The sequence below is a fragment of the Poecilia mexicana genome, unplaced genomic scaffold (assembly GCF_051168715.1).
Source record: "Poecilia mexicana isolate PSO_F unplaced genomic scaffold, ASM5116871v1 scaffold_8, whole genome shotgun sequence".
NCBI lineage: Eukaryota > Metazoa > Chordata > Actinopteri > Cyprinodontiformes > Poeciliidae > Poecilia > Poecilia mexicana.
Window position 1 is genome coordinate 7002666 of NW_028263377.1, and position 14743 is coordinate 7017408.

At 39.3% G+C, this 14743-nt stretch overlaps 1 protein-coding gene across 2 annotated transcripts in view; it reads left to right on the forward strand.

The window, feature by feature from the left end:
- Window positions 1-14743, forward strand: part of ntn1b (netrin 1b) — a 62888-nt gene that overhangs the window by 2563 nt on the left and 45582 nt on the right. The gene's annotated exons all lie outside the window — the stretch shown is intronic.

Consider the following 14743-nt stretch of genomic DNA (forward strand, 5'->3'; position numbering starts at 1 on the left):
CTTAGTTTGAAAGTGTGTATTCAACATTTCTCAAATTATCTGAAGTTTTATTGTACCTTTTAATGCCGTCTTATTTTCAGCACAGTGCGTAAAACAGGAAAGGCTGTGCATGGAAACAGATTTCCGTAGGGGTCATCCAAATCTAACACCCTGCACTTAAAAGATGGTGTACTCTTCTGTCTTTTTTTTACCATGACTGTGATTGTTTCAAACTTTTTTCATAACCACAAACTCAACTTTAAAATAGCACCAACTAATATTTATTTATGCTGAAAATTCCAAAGATTTAAGACAAGAAAAGTGGAGGAGTTTCCAGAGAAAACAGGAAAAAAAAGGAAGTTAAAAGCTTCATTAATGAAGCCTGTTTAGGTTTCATGGCAAAGTTTTGGTCACGTTTTTTGGCTCGCGGTTTCTACGTGACAATTAAAAGGTACTTCAATGAATATGCTAAATATCAACCAATTAAAAAAAAAAGGTATGTTATCAATGCGCCGATCATGATATCAAATTTTGCTGGACGATAAATCGTCCCACATGTTATTTCAATAAATGATAATATTGTTGTTTTGAGACCATTTTCAAGTAATATAAGGGTAATGACATAATAGTGCAAGGACACATTCTGAACGACCAGTAAGTTTTAAATTCTACTGAACATTTGACTCTGAAACTGGAAGACATTTTAAATATCAAAAATAAATAAACTAAACAACAGAAACGACAAATAAAATAAATTATGAAGTGTCCGGAAATCAAAATTGCTCTTCAGAAAAAGGGACTAGTTGAGACCAAAGGACCAGACTGACGACTTCTATCATCCAGTTAGAAAAAGAGACAGAAGAGAGAAAAACAATAAATTGTACAAATGGAAATTATTTAGCTTGATTTATTTATTATGCAGTAAACTGATTTATTACGTATTGTGACAGGCATAGATATCAGTTAAATTTCAACAAAATACTAAGATCAGACACAATCGGCGAAGACGGCTCCAATGTTTGGAAGCTTTGCTTGCTATCAAGTTTAACGTTAGCGTTACTGCTAATGCTTTCGGTTAGCTTAAAGGCAAACATTTCCCTACTAAAAACCAGTTCATTGTGTACACTGGGATATTTAAGTGTTGCCATTATGTTAATATGCTGTGGTCTTTAAATGGTAGTGACACAAATAAAATAATAATTCCTCTTTACTGAGACAAGCAATGAAAATAGGCGAGTTCTGTTCATCGAAAGCTAAAGAACCTTATATCCAGTGAATCAATGTTTTAAAAATAAATTCCCGCTTGTTGAAAAGAGCTGTGTAAAGCCACTTCATCCTGAAAGAGTGCATATTTCCATCAGTGAAAACCCAATCGCCAACAATCGAGCTGAACGATTCAGCCGGAAGCACAGGGCTGGACGAGTTTTCAGCAAAGCGGGCTTGTCCAAACGCGCGCCAGCCGACATTTCCTACTTTAATGGGAAGGAAACGTCGCAGCTGCAGAGATGAACTGCTGGGGCGGGATGTGTTTCCATAAGCAGGTGCTGTTACAGATCGCAGGGCCGATTAGGGCGGTTTTATTGACATTTCTGGCACGTAGAGCACAAACTGCCACTTTAGAGGCTGCAAACTATTCACAGAGGGGAAACAAAGCGTGAGGTAATCCGAATCCGAGTGTTATTTTGCCGTGATGCCTGTTTCCAGCGGAGCAGCAGGGGCTTACATCAACGGCCTGGGCCTGTGTGAGCCACCGTGGGGCGAGCCGGGGGAGAAGCGACCAGCCCCTGCCACTGCCATGGTTTGCTCAACCAAACGGAACAAGTGAACAAGTTGTTCCCTTTTTGGCCTCCGACTTTCGCCCGCATGCGAGCGCATTTCAGGAAAACAAAAGCGTGTCACTTGCGGCATCCATCTCACTGTCGGCGGGAGGCGTCCGCTTCCCCTCCCCTTCGCCGTCTCGCTGTGTGTGCAAGTGGTGTCATCAGATAAAAACCGCAAAGGAGCCAGACAGGGGAAAAATAATAGGAAGGGTGTTCCGACACCAGAGGCGGCACAAGGTTGTATGGGGCCCAGAGCAAAAAAAAACAAAAAAAAAAAAAAACATTTAAAGCAGGCAATGAAATTCACCAACTCTTTCTGTACATCTTCCATCCATTCATACGTCATCTATACCTGCTTATACTCGCAGAAACTGTGCTTCCATGACAAATGTGCACAAATCTTTGTCTATATCCTGATAATGTTGAAACACCCCCCCATCCCCTTGCAATTTTGCAATTGCGGTGTTTCTATTAAAGAGGAAATGAAATCAAAATTACATGAGAATACGTTTCTTCATGTAATAAGTCATTAAAAATCATGGCAGCGATGTATGTAAACAGTTACATGAGATTATATCCATGGCTACGCATGTGGTGTTTTGGGGGAATTGTAGTCGACCATTTTACAGAAGAGCTGTGGATTCAACACATTTGAATGACAAACAGAACTTTTTATGTACTGTGTGATGCTGTGAGAGCTCTGGTGGAACCAGCTGCACGTTGTCTGAAAAAAACAAAAACAAACCATCATCTTCCTACTACTTCCTGTTGACTTCTTTGTCATTTCCTCCAGTAGTAACATCCAGCTAGTTGACTAGTGCTGACGTGACTAGTTGTGAGCAAGTGATTCCATTTCGGGAAAAAAACAAACAAACAAAAAAAACACGTCATCCTCTCGCAAAAACTTTTTATGGAAAAACATGAGTTTTGTGCACATCATACTCTTAGAAGCCAGACTAGCAATGTCCACAAACTAACTTATGATAGAAAATGGCTTCTGAAGAAATACAGCCAACTTCTTGAAAATACAGAATATATCTGATAATGTCATTCAAAACTCAAGAAATACTGGACAGATTATTCCCCTGGTTTAATTTCACATTATATGTGCATCAGTTCCGATCAGGTGCACATTTTTTTTGTCCCTTTGGGGGCTCCGTACAATACGTAACAACAGAGCCATCAACTACTAAATTAACTGTTTTGACAGAATGTGATCAGTCACTTCCCATTATTAATAAAATTAAGAACAAATAGGTTCATCTTCTGATTGGTCAGTCATTTTGGATACATGGAGCACTTCAATAAAACCTTATAGATTTGAGAAGAAGAGTCGAACTTCATTTGGTTGTCAGTTAATTGTATATAGTTTAAAACAAACTGTTAGAACCTAACACTTGTATGCATTTCATCTGGATAAATTTCAATCAGTGTGTCCAAATAAACATTTGAGTTTTATTACATTTATTTCTGCAGGCTACTTTCTCAGGTAAATTAATTAAATTCAAACTAATTACCCAGATATTTTTCCTCATGAAAGCATGAAACATTAGTAATCTTTTTATATTTCTCTTCTGGCAGCCACAGCTACATTGCCAACGAAGCTCACCTAGCAAGTTTGGCCTTAGCATTAATGGCTAAGCAAGTTACAACTATAAAAATGTAAATTTTCCCCCAAAAGCATAAACTTTCTTGACCGCAAGTCTCACAACAGTCCTAACCTTTTATTGAGATGATAAGTTCATTCATAATATATCGCATATGAACATATCAGTCACACACAACCAACGAGAACAGCTCTTAACTGAACCAACATCTAATCAAACTGTTTAGCTTGGATTTACTCCCAGAGTAACGTTGCCAATTCTGCTGGAATGTTAACCATCACTGAACATTATGCCTGCTAATGTCAAATAATTTTAATGACCAATACTTAACGCCGTCCAAAACTCAAATTGTATAGTGTAGATTTATTTGCAAACAGTTACATTGTGCATGAAATGTGGGCCTACATTAGACACAAGCAGCAAAAACCAGCTTTAATGCATGTCATTAAAGCTGCAGTATGCAGCTTTTTAATAATTTTTTATTTACTTTTTGTTCAAACTGCCAGTATGTTTTGAGAGTATGGTATGAGACAGATAATCAAGCTTTTCTCCCAATGTTAACTGGAAACAACCAATCAGAGCCAGGAGGCGGGGCTTGCAAATAAAAGTTACATACTGCAGCTGTATAAATTATGACTGTTCTTGGAAAATCTCAGGATTTATAGCTATGTAGTTTGTACTTTTGTTAATTATTTTACATCTTAAATAATTTAAAAATGTAAAATCTTCCAAATTCAGAAACTATTGAACAAATTTAAAAGCAGGTTTATTCTTGGTTAAGTACAAATGCAACATCTAGAGGTCGATTTTCTGTGTAACAAATACAGAATCCTTGGGTTCCCCCTGCTAGCTTAGCTTACTTGTCTTGGGTCGTTTCTATAGGCTTCCTCATCAGTAATAATTGGTCTCCTTTTGTTTTGGACCATTGTCATATTGGAGCAAGAGAAAGAAAAAGATTTTGGTTATGGGAGAGTTGGTTTCACTTCTTGGTGGCAGGCATCAAGGAAGTCAGTCAAAGTCAGGTTCCCATGACTCTGTGCATGGCTGGCATTATTTCGTCCAAAAAAAAAAAAAAAAAGAACAAGAAAAGAAAGAAAGAAATTTATGTTGGCAGCAGGAATATTTGAATTCCTATCAGCTGGAGGCACATGACTAGAAAACATGACTACAAAGACAAATGGCAGCACAGGTCTCCCCACCACCGACGTGTCTGAATAACATTACTATAATCAGAAAGTAAAATGGGGGAACTATTTGGTTTTGGACAGATTTTTGAAGTGCCTGAAGCAGCAGCAGGCTGCAAAGCATCTGGAGAGGAAATTCTCCATGAAGTTAACTTTCACAGAGAGTTATGACATCTATAAAGAAGAGCAGAAAGACAGGAAGGGGAGACAAAAAGAGACGTAAAACACCAACACAGCCATGATTCTGTGTCACATTCCAATAAATAGGTCAGTAAAAAAAAGATTATGGAGAGTGAAGAGTGCCAAATTAAACACACATCTGTATGGAGAGTGACTTGTGCCAATTTACAATAAATAACTTTTGAAATAATTATGTAAATGTAATTTATCAAAACTAGAAATAAATATAGAAATAATTAGTTAAATATAAATTTAATTATTCATTCCTAAACTAAATGTCTTAATTTCATTTTAAAAATTAGACATAACTATTTCATGATTCAATAAATTAATTACTGTTCCTGTACTGAAGCATGTGATGAATCAATTCAAAATGTCACCTTCATCCATCAAACTCAGTGGGCGGGACTAGAGCTGCTTCTATAGAGATCCTGACGTCTGATTGGCTGCTTCAAGCAGCAACTCAAGAGAACGTCTGTAGCAGAATTAATCCCGCCCACTCCCCCGAAGCTCTGTATCTTTATGCCCAAAAGTGCTATATTTCATTAGATAAATAAATAAATCTCTAATAATGTACATTAACATCCATCTAATACATATTTATTCCTTGATATGACTATATATATATATATATACATATATATATATATATATATATATGTATATGTATATATATATATATATATATATATATATATATATATATATATATATATATATATATATATATATATATATATAAAAAATTAATATTTTACTATTTCTTAGTAGTCCAGTTCTGCAGTAACTGTGAGACAATAGATGTGGCTAACCTTACTTTTAGAGGTTCTTGGTGGAGTATAATCAATAAGATTCATGTTTGATGGCACAAAGAGTAAATAAAAAAATTCATTGAAAGACATCACTGAAATTAAGAAACAATGAAGTAAATAAATACTAAAAGTTTTAATTTTAGCATTTTACATCAATTATATAATTTTGTTTTCATTTGCTCATTTATTGATTTATTACATCTATTTCCAGTTTGAATTAAAATTAAGACATTCATGAATATTTATTTATTTGATCTGGTCACGTCTGGGCCTCCGTAGATCTCGATATAAAATCTTCCAGTGTAATGTTCTCTGTTATTTTACGGTTCTCCCTTTTCAAGACTGTCCGATTTTTGCAAACTCGCGCACCCCAGTGCACTTTGCCAACAAATTCACAAGTTTGTATCTGCACACATGTAAATGAATGAGCTCACATCAAATCCAGCCAGAGATTCATAATAATTTGTAGTCATGAGCGCGGCTAGAACATCCACATGGTGACAGGCCGGGCCCTCGTGTCCCTGGCAGCTGCTTCATATTCTCTCCATGCTTGGTGTAGCGCTGACCCCTGAGAGTAAACCCCCAACACACACACACACACACACACACACACGCACACACACACACACACACGCACACACACACACACACACACACACACACACACACACCCTGCATGACTGATGGGCTGTGAGGCAAACTGTGGGAAACCTTTTTCTGCCAAGTGGGGTTTTGAGTCGAGATGAAAATGGTAGCCTCAGTCACTCACACGTGTAATTTTGCACTTGCTCGGTTTCCAGCTGGTTTGGTTTCCGAGGACGCTTTCCTTCCTCCACCTTGACAAGCGTCTCCTTTTCACTGTTGGGTGCGGTTTTAAGTGAGTTTTAATTCTTCTGTAGTTTCATTAAGATGATGGTGGATGAAGCAGAAAGATCTGTTGCTCGGGCAAAAAAACGCACAGAAATGTTTTGGCATCTATTAAGAGATCTCCGTTTCCATTCCACCTGCGAGGCATCAAATGTACCAATGGTATTTCTTTAAGTCTATTTCTCTTGTCATTAGGTTGGAAACTAGGCTTTTTAAAAATAAAATACATAATTTTCCACAGTTATCAAAATCCTAACAGAAGAAGAAAACATTTTATTCTCATTTTAAAACCTAAAAATAGACATAAAATGCTGATTCTTTAACAATAAGAGCACGTTTCCCGTAGGAGATATTTCTGATAAAATCATAAGGTGTGTTTTCTCAAAAGGTCAGGGAACTAAAGCAGCCATTCAGAGACGCAAAACCCTGAACAGCATCGCCTCCGGAATGCAGCTCCTCCTCAGAACTGCAGTTCCCAAGCTTCTGACCTCTCCTCTGCGACTCCCTCACTCAGCTCCTTCAGACTAGCCAGCAGCAATTAGCAGACACTTTGTGGAACAGCACATCTACTGAGCTCATTATAGGAGCTACTTCTCAGTGGATCGCTGGTAAAAACATGTACTAAAGGGTTAATAGAGGAGCCATGTTGTGAAGACTTCCTGAAGGTGGAGTTTCAGAAAGAGCGGGAGTTTCTTAAAGAGACAGATGCCCAATCTCAAGATGTTAAATTACAAAAAGTTAAATTTCTTTAAAGTCATATTTTATCTAGATAACATTTCTGTAACAACTGAAGTTAACATAGTGACCTGCTCATGCTATAAAATGCCTGGAAGATGCATAATAGAACCCATTTAATGTTTCTGATATGTTATATAACACAGACGTAGTTTTTTTTTTTTGTTTTTTTTTTTTTGCAGAAATTTTTTTTGGGTTGTTTGGTGTAGGGTGTAGAAGAACCGCCCCTGCTGACAGCACCAGTTACGTAAAGCTCTGTTATGAAAGTATTTTAAAAACAATGTCATATCCGTAAATCCTGTTACTGCATAAACTCAGCTTTCATTTGATTCACAATAGAACATCTACAAATACAGTCAAACCTTGATTACATTGGGCAGGAGGAAGCCACGGTAGTTTACGAACTTGTTCTTGCCTCTGACAACCGTGCGACAACGCTGCCACACGCCAGGCCTTTTCCGTCCCGCCACGTTGGGCCGTGCAAGACCCGCTCCGCATCTGGGTTTGGTTTCAGGGTTCAGCGGAACCGACCGGCCCGTGTGATGGAAGAGATGGATCGTTGTATAGCGTGATTTCATGGATGTTCGTGAAATAGACGCCATGTTTTGGTTCGGTTCCTCTTCTTGTGTCTTTGTCTTTGCCATCAGAGCCATGCTTTGCTGTAGCTCAGTTTAGAAAACAACAAATGGTTGTGGGTTTTGGGTAAGTCAGCTGTTTCCAGGTAGGTTTTGATTTTTTATATCGTTAATTCATAAAAAAATATATATGAAATGATTTCCATTGACTGAAGAATTGCGCAATTTTGAAAATAAATTTGCTTAATGGATGTGCACCAGTTAAAAAAACAACAATTTGTCAATAAAAAGTTGTTTTTTTTATCAAAATTGGTTTATTTCTCAGAACTGCAAAGGAAACACTTTTTTTCCACATCACACGAGTCACATGATCAACAACTGGATGTTACCACTGGCAGAAACCACAAAGAAGAAGACAACAGGATGTAGCTGGAGGCGTCTTATTTAATTACTTGACGTGTAAACAAAGGGGTTTTAATTGAGTTTTATATTTAGTGGAGACACAGAAATTGCAAAATTGCATTTCTTTTTCAACATTAGCTGAATATTGACAAAGTTTTGGGCCCATTTGTAATGAAAACTCAGCTGTTTTTTCATTTTCACATTTTACCACCTCACTGTCACAAACTAAACATATTTTATTAGACTTTTATGTGACAAACACAATTCTAGTCTCTCTAAACAAAATTACCCTTCAAAAAAATGGTCTAGTTGAGACTGAAGACCTTTGTCTTACCTTTGGTAGAAAAAGTGAAACACGAGGAAAACAAACAAACTGAAATTACGGAGCTCATTTTCATTTATCATGTGATTAACTGACTTATCACTTATTGCGACAGACTTAGCTGTACTAAATTTTATTAAGGATAACACGCTGAATAAAAATGCACCACATTTTCTAGATTTTTATTGCTGCAAAAAAAAAAAAAAAACATCCCCTAAAAATCCTGGATCTCTTCTCCTTCCACTTGACACTTTAGATCAACTTCGTGTTGATTCGCCCCACAGAATACCAATGAAACCAGTGACGTTCAGGAGTGCGGTGAGACAGAACGCAGGAAACGTTCAAAGGTTACAAATGACTCCGCAACGCGCCGAATACCAACGCAGAAAGTAAAAGTTTATCGGGAGTTGTTTTTCGGTTCTCTGACGGGCCTTTGCAGTTGAAACGCAGCGTGAAGCCAGGCGTTACTTTTACCGCCTCACATTTCAGCTCGTCTCTCCATCACTTGTGTCAACAGTTCAAGCAAAGCCTCCATAGTTTTGATAGCATGTCAGTGACGCATGCCGTTCGCATGTTAAACCAGGACCTGCTGCACTTTTGAAACCGACGTTCTCCCCAGCGACTGCAAGCAGAGAACAATGCTCCCGAATCTGGCTCCGGTTGCGTTCCCTTCCAGCGCTTCTTGCAACATAAGCCCGGGTGACTTTGGTAAGAGGTTTTCCTGTGTACGGCCCAGACCATAAAACAAAGAAATGCATTTGGGGCATCTAAAAATGAGGAGAAAGAAAGCAGGGAGGAGGAGGAGGAGAAGGAGTCCATGTTCTGCTATAGTTCAGTGTCCTCTGGGTAAACGCTGCATGTTTGGAGGATTTTGTTTTCTTGAGCTCATAATTCAAGACAGACGTGATGTTTGGAGCCAAAAAAGAAAAAAAAAAAGGTTTTGTTCAGGCTTTATGGAGCAAACTGAACGTTTTTGTTCAGCTGAGTGGAGGATGGCTATTTAGAGGGCTGTTGGAGTGTTGTGAGAAGATCCTTTTTGCACATTTTTGTTGATTAGTTTATTTATGCCTGCATAAAGTATGCACTGGTGATTTGTCAGTGGCGTCCTGAACTTCATTATTTGCTTCCTTAAACTGATTAAAAATCAGGTCACCAATCGGCATGCTCCAGTTTTAATGCTTGTGTCACGCTACTGTGGTTCTGATGTATTTTAGTGTTTTAATGCCTAAAAGTTTAAAATCTTCCTTCAAAACATATATATTTTTTATGTTTTCCAAGATACACAGTCTTGGATACATTGTCCAAAATAAGTGTAATTTTTGACACTCTGAGAATATATGTGCATAATTTGCTTCTACATTTCCACACATTCTCCAGCATGGGATGTGAGACCCGGTTTGCAAGATTATAACCATTTTTAAATGTTTAAATAGAAAACCTCTCCAGTGCAATTAGTGGATAACTTCCATTTGTTTTTTTTATTTTTTCATTTTATTTTGTTCATTCATGTACTGCAGCATATTGCTGTGAAATTATTGAAGTCTGTATACAAGCATAGAAGTTTGTCTGCTCATTCATCAGGTTGCATGTTTTAAATTTTACCTATTAGCTACTTAATGATGACGGCCATTTTTCAAGATGGCTTAAAAGCCTTGCAGATCAAAGGTTTTATTGGGTCTAGTGGCCTTTATTTGATAGTGAATTGACAGGAAATGAGAGACGGAGAAGACATGCGGCAAAGGTCACCAGGCTGAGAATCGAACCTGCGACAGTCACGTCAAGGACTGAGGCCTCCATATGTGGGTTGTTCTTAACCCCTGTGCCACCACAGCACCCCTCCCCTGTTAAACCAATTACTGCCATAAAATTTTACCCATTTCTATGGCTTGAACGTCACATTGAGTGTTTTTGACTTTGGCCATTCTATTCATATGACTGTAAAGTAATGATATGTAGCAAAGTCAGACACTCCGTACTCTGCAGTTTGTGAGTCTCAAACCAGTCGTCAACCAGAAGAAAGTGATGTGTGACAGACTGAGACACAGTGGTCTTAATGATGAGCATTAGCTTCTACTAATTTGCTTCGTGTTTAGCAGTTTAGCTTTAGCTTCAAATACCTTTTTAAATGTGTTTATCGGCTTAGCATTAGCTTCTGCATCTTTTAAACGTGTTTAGTGGTATAGCGTTAGCTTCTGCAATTTTTAAAAATGTATTCAGCGGTTTGGCGTTAGCTCCTGCACATATTTTTTCTGTGTTTAGAGAATTAGCATTAGATTTCACAATTTTTTTATTTTTTTATGTTTAATGGTTTCGCGTTAGCTTCCGCTAATTTTTTTTATGTGTTTAATAGTTTAACGTTCAGTTCCGCCAAATTTTTTAAATGTCTTTAACCGTTTTAGCGTTAACTTTCACAGTTTTGTTTTATGTGCTTAGCAGTTTAGCGTTAGCTTGGTATTCAGCTGTGATAAATATTGGCACTTTCAGTGGAAAAATAAATATTCCTCGATGACTATGGTGGCAATTCTGAATTTTTCAGTAGCTACCTTTTTTTTTTTTAAAAAGCAAGCTCCAAGGAACATCTGTGCCCAGTTAGGATCTTGTATCCGCATGCGAAAGATTTTCCAGAAAAAATTCAATTATCTGCTGCACTAATGGGAAGAATTGCTCACTCTTGTAACAAACGCATGTCGGCGTGAACGGGTGGATGCTCGACTTTTTGTGTCCACCGTCTGCCTACAAGGGGCTGACTCGACTGGGGCCTCGAGGGGTGGCATGGGGACCACCTAGTGCGTGCACTTTTCGGGGCCTCTTTGAGCCACTGAGGCAGGGCAGGCTGGGAATGATTAATGGATCTGGGGAGTGACACGCTCCGCAGCTCAGCTTCAGACCCCCGGCTAGCTCCCCTGCTGCGCTGCCACCCGACACAGCCGGCTCAGTGACAACACCGCTTTCACGCCCACACACACAACACGCTTCATCAGTGTCACTTACCCGACTCACCCGCAGCGCCGTGTCCCCCTTTCCCCTCCGCAGCCCTCTGTAAAAAGCGTTTCAGTGGAAGCAAAGCTAAGCTGCTTTGGCAGGGGCCATCTTTTCCTGCTGAGTTGTCGACACAATCACCTTGGTTTTGGTTTTTTTTTACCAAGAAAACAAAGGCAACAACTGGTCTGAACGGTGCTGAAATCAGTTCAATTACAGTGACTAGCAAAGCTATTCACGTCCCTTCCGTTATTTCGTACGATCTCGCATTACAAACAGAAACTGTAATGTGTTTTGGTTGGAAATCTGTGGAACAACACAAACCGTCACGTAACTGGAAGACAAATTATCTGGTGTTTTCAGAATTCCAGATGAATAAATTCAGAAAATTGTGGCATGCAGTAGTGTTCGACCCTGCTTACTCTGATAACTTTTAATAAATCGCTTTTTGACGTCGCCTATTTTATAAAAACAAAAACTAGTCAACTGACAGGCAGCAGACATGTGAAGGAAGGTGCTGTGGTTAAATAAAACTTAATTTCTTTTATATGAAACACAAAAACTAATTTTTTTTCTAACACTTTTATAAAAACAAGTAACTTCACTTCAATTCTATTATTCAATTTTCTAGTTTCTATTATATCCTAGTTTCAAAACTGCGCATTGAGTTCAGTTTATTATTAATATTAGCTTAAAAAGCTTTAAAGAAACCCAGCAGATTGTATCTTGTTCCTCCTGAACAAGCATGTGGCGACAGGAGAAATTTGCTGACTTTACAGCAATCCCTCATACGGAGCATGCGTGTAGTGAGAGTGGAGAGGAAAACTCCCCTTCAACAGGAAGAAACCTCCAGCAGAACCAGATCCTGGCTCAGTACAAGTGGCCATCTGCTGCGACCGACTGGGTGGTTTGAGAAGACAGAGGAGATACACTGTGTTCCTGCTGATGTAGGTGAAAGTAACACGTTAATAAGAGGGATAATGTCTGGTTGTTGGCAGCATCATCTGTGACGTCTTCCTGCAGGAAGAACGCCAGATCAGCTTCAATGGAGAGAAAAAATACGAAGAGAAAACATCAAGTTGACAGTTGAAATGACAGTAAATAATTGGATAGTATAAGAAAAAATTAGTAGAGAGACTAGAAGGAGTTAATTTCTTCTCAAGCAGCGTAAACATTTTAGTAGCTTAACTAAAGGTGAAAGTCCAGAAATTCAATCGAGTTTCATGACAAGACTTCACACTTTTAGGGTGTTTTCAGACCTGATGGTACGGTAGACAAGGTTCGATTGGGGACCAAAATTGCAACATTTGTTACATTTTCACACAAAGAAAATCTACCCGCCCCCCGCTGCTCCACTCCTCGCCTGTGGTGGCGCCATACCAAGAAACACTGAAGGAAAAAACACTAAAACAAGACTTGAGTGCAACTTCCTTCTTCACAGAAATCTGACAAAAATGGAGTGGCGTCAGATTTTAGCAGTTGTAGAATTATTGTGGTAAAAAAAAAAAAAAGTGAATCATTTTTCCTGCTAGCGCTAGACTCTTGTGTTCGTTTCAGTTGTATTTACCCAGAATGCCTTGTGCTATTGTCTGCTTTCTGCCTTTGGAGCGATCTCCGCTTTGCTTCCCGTTCACATATGAATTTGAATCGCGCCAGAGTTCACCTCAACCGAACAGAGACCTTGGCTTTTAGGCGGGCCAGAGTTTGATTAACGTGGACTAACCACGGCACGCTTAAATTTTGTCTTGTGAAAATGTTAAAAATCATTTCATTTTTTTTAATCAGTGCTTTTCCTTTTTCTTCACAGAACATAATATCCCACTCAAGCAAAGGAAAAATAATGCTCGCAAAGTAACAAAATGTGAAAAATCTCACTGGTTATGAGTATTATTGCAAAGTGCTGGAAAACAAAAATAACTTAATACGTTTGTAGGGGGAATTTACTGTTCTTTTCCAAAAGCGTTCCAACATTATCTCACAAAAAAACAAAACTGTATGTAAATTAAATGTGACTGCCGCTTCACTTTCCAGCAAATATCAATATTGTCAACGTCCAGTTGCCAAACTTCGCCCTTTTATTAGAAGCAACTTTTCCAGAGCACTTTTACTCAAACCAAAGACAACAGTCTTAAGTAGGAAATGGCGTTGTTAGATCCAGTTTCATATTTATTTCTCCACATAACGTCTGCGTGGGTGTCTCCAAGTGGATCTGTTTCCCCGTAATGGATTTCTACATCCTCCTGTTCTCTGTCTCCATCGCTCACACACCCCAGTGTGCAATTTTTCTCAGAGAGAGAGCGAGCGAGCAACAGACCACTTATTGGATTTGAGGGGATATCCAGCAGGATAGATACAGCAGAGGGGAAAACTCACCGGCTACCACATATTGCTCCCAAAACGACAATAAATATCCTAGGGGTTCCACATCTGCTCGAAATCGGGAAGAGTTGGGAATTCATCACCTTCCTGACTCTCTCTGTGTGTGTGTGTGTGTGTGTGCGCGTGTGTGGATGTCGACGTCTGACCGGGAGGACAGACTCATCCTCAGACGAGGTATTGAGACGTCATCCGGTCCGCTGTAACTCTTCTCATCCCTGCTCTCCGCGTAGACAGTTTCCATCCTCCTCTCGTCGCTTGCCCGGGTCGCCACGGCTACCGTGGGGCGGAAGGCTCACGGTTCCTTCATGCGAACCCTTTCCCAAACAGTGGGATGCAGTTTCCTTCTTCCTCTTGCTGATCGGGACAGATTTGAGACGACTTCCTCCCAGGAAAAAGCCCAGGGGCGACGCATTAATGTGTCGTAAAAGTCGGGCAACGTCAAGCTGTCCTTAGCTTCCAGGCATCTGCAAGCGCGCGTTCGTGTGTGTGTGTGTGTTGTGGAGTGTGTTTACACAGAGAGGGAAGGTCAATTTCACCGGAAAATGAGCCTGTGATAACATGTAGTATCTGCTTCCCGTTTAGGCTGCCAGCCAGGGAAATGAATGACCTTACAGCACGGAGACCATGTTAGCTTACACTGAGAGCAGCAACCTCTGAACTGCAGGCCTCTGCCGGCAACATGATGAAAACGCTGGAGGCACAAAAACATCAGCGCACATGGGCTTTAGTGAATCCATGCATATAAATTAGAATTTGTGAAATTTGATGACAGGACAAATCTAAAGTCAGTATCTCAAACCCTTCTGGCTCTTCTCCGGTCTGTTAGCACTGGTGCACAGATCCGGCCTCAGACACTACTCTGGAACTTTCTTTAAACAATTTTAGTTTTTCCATTTAAAAAA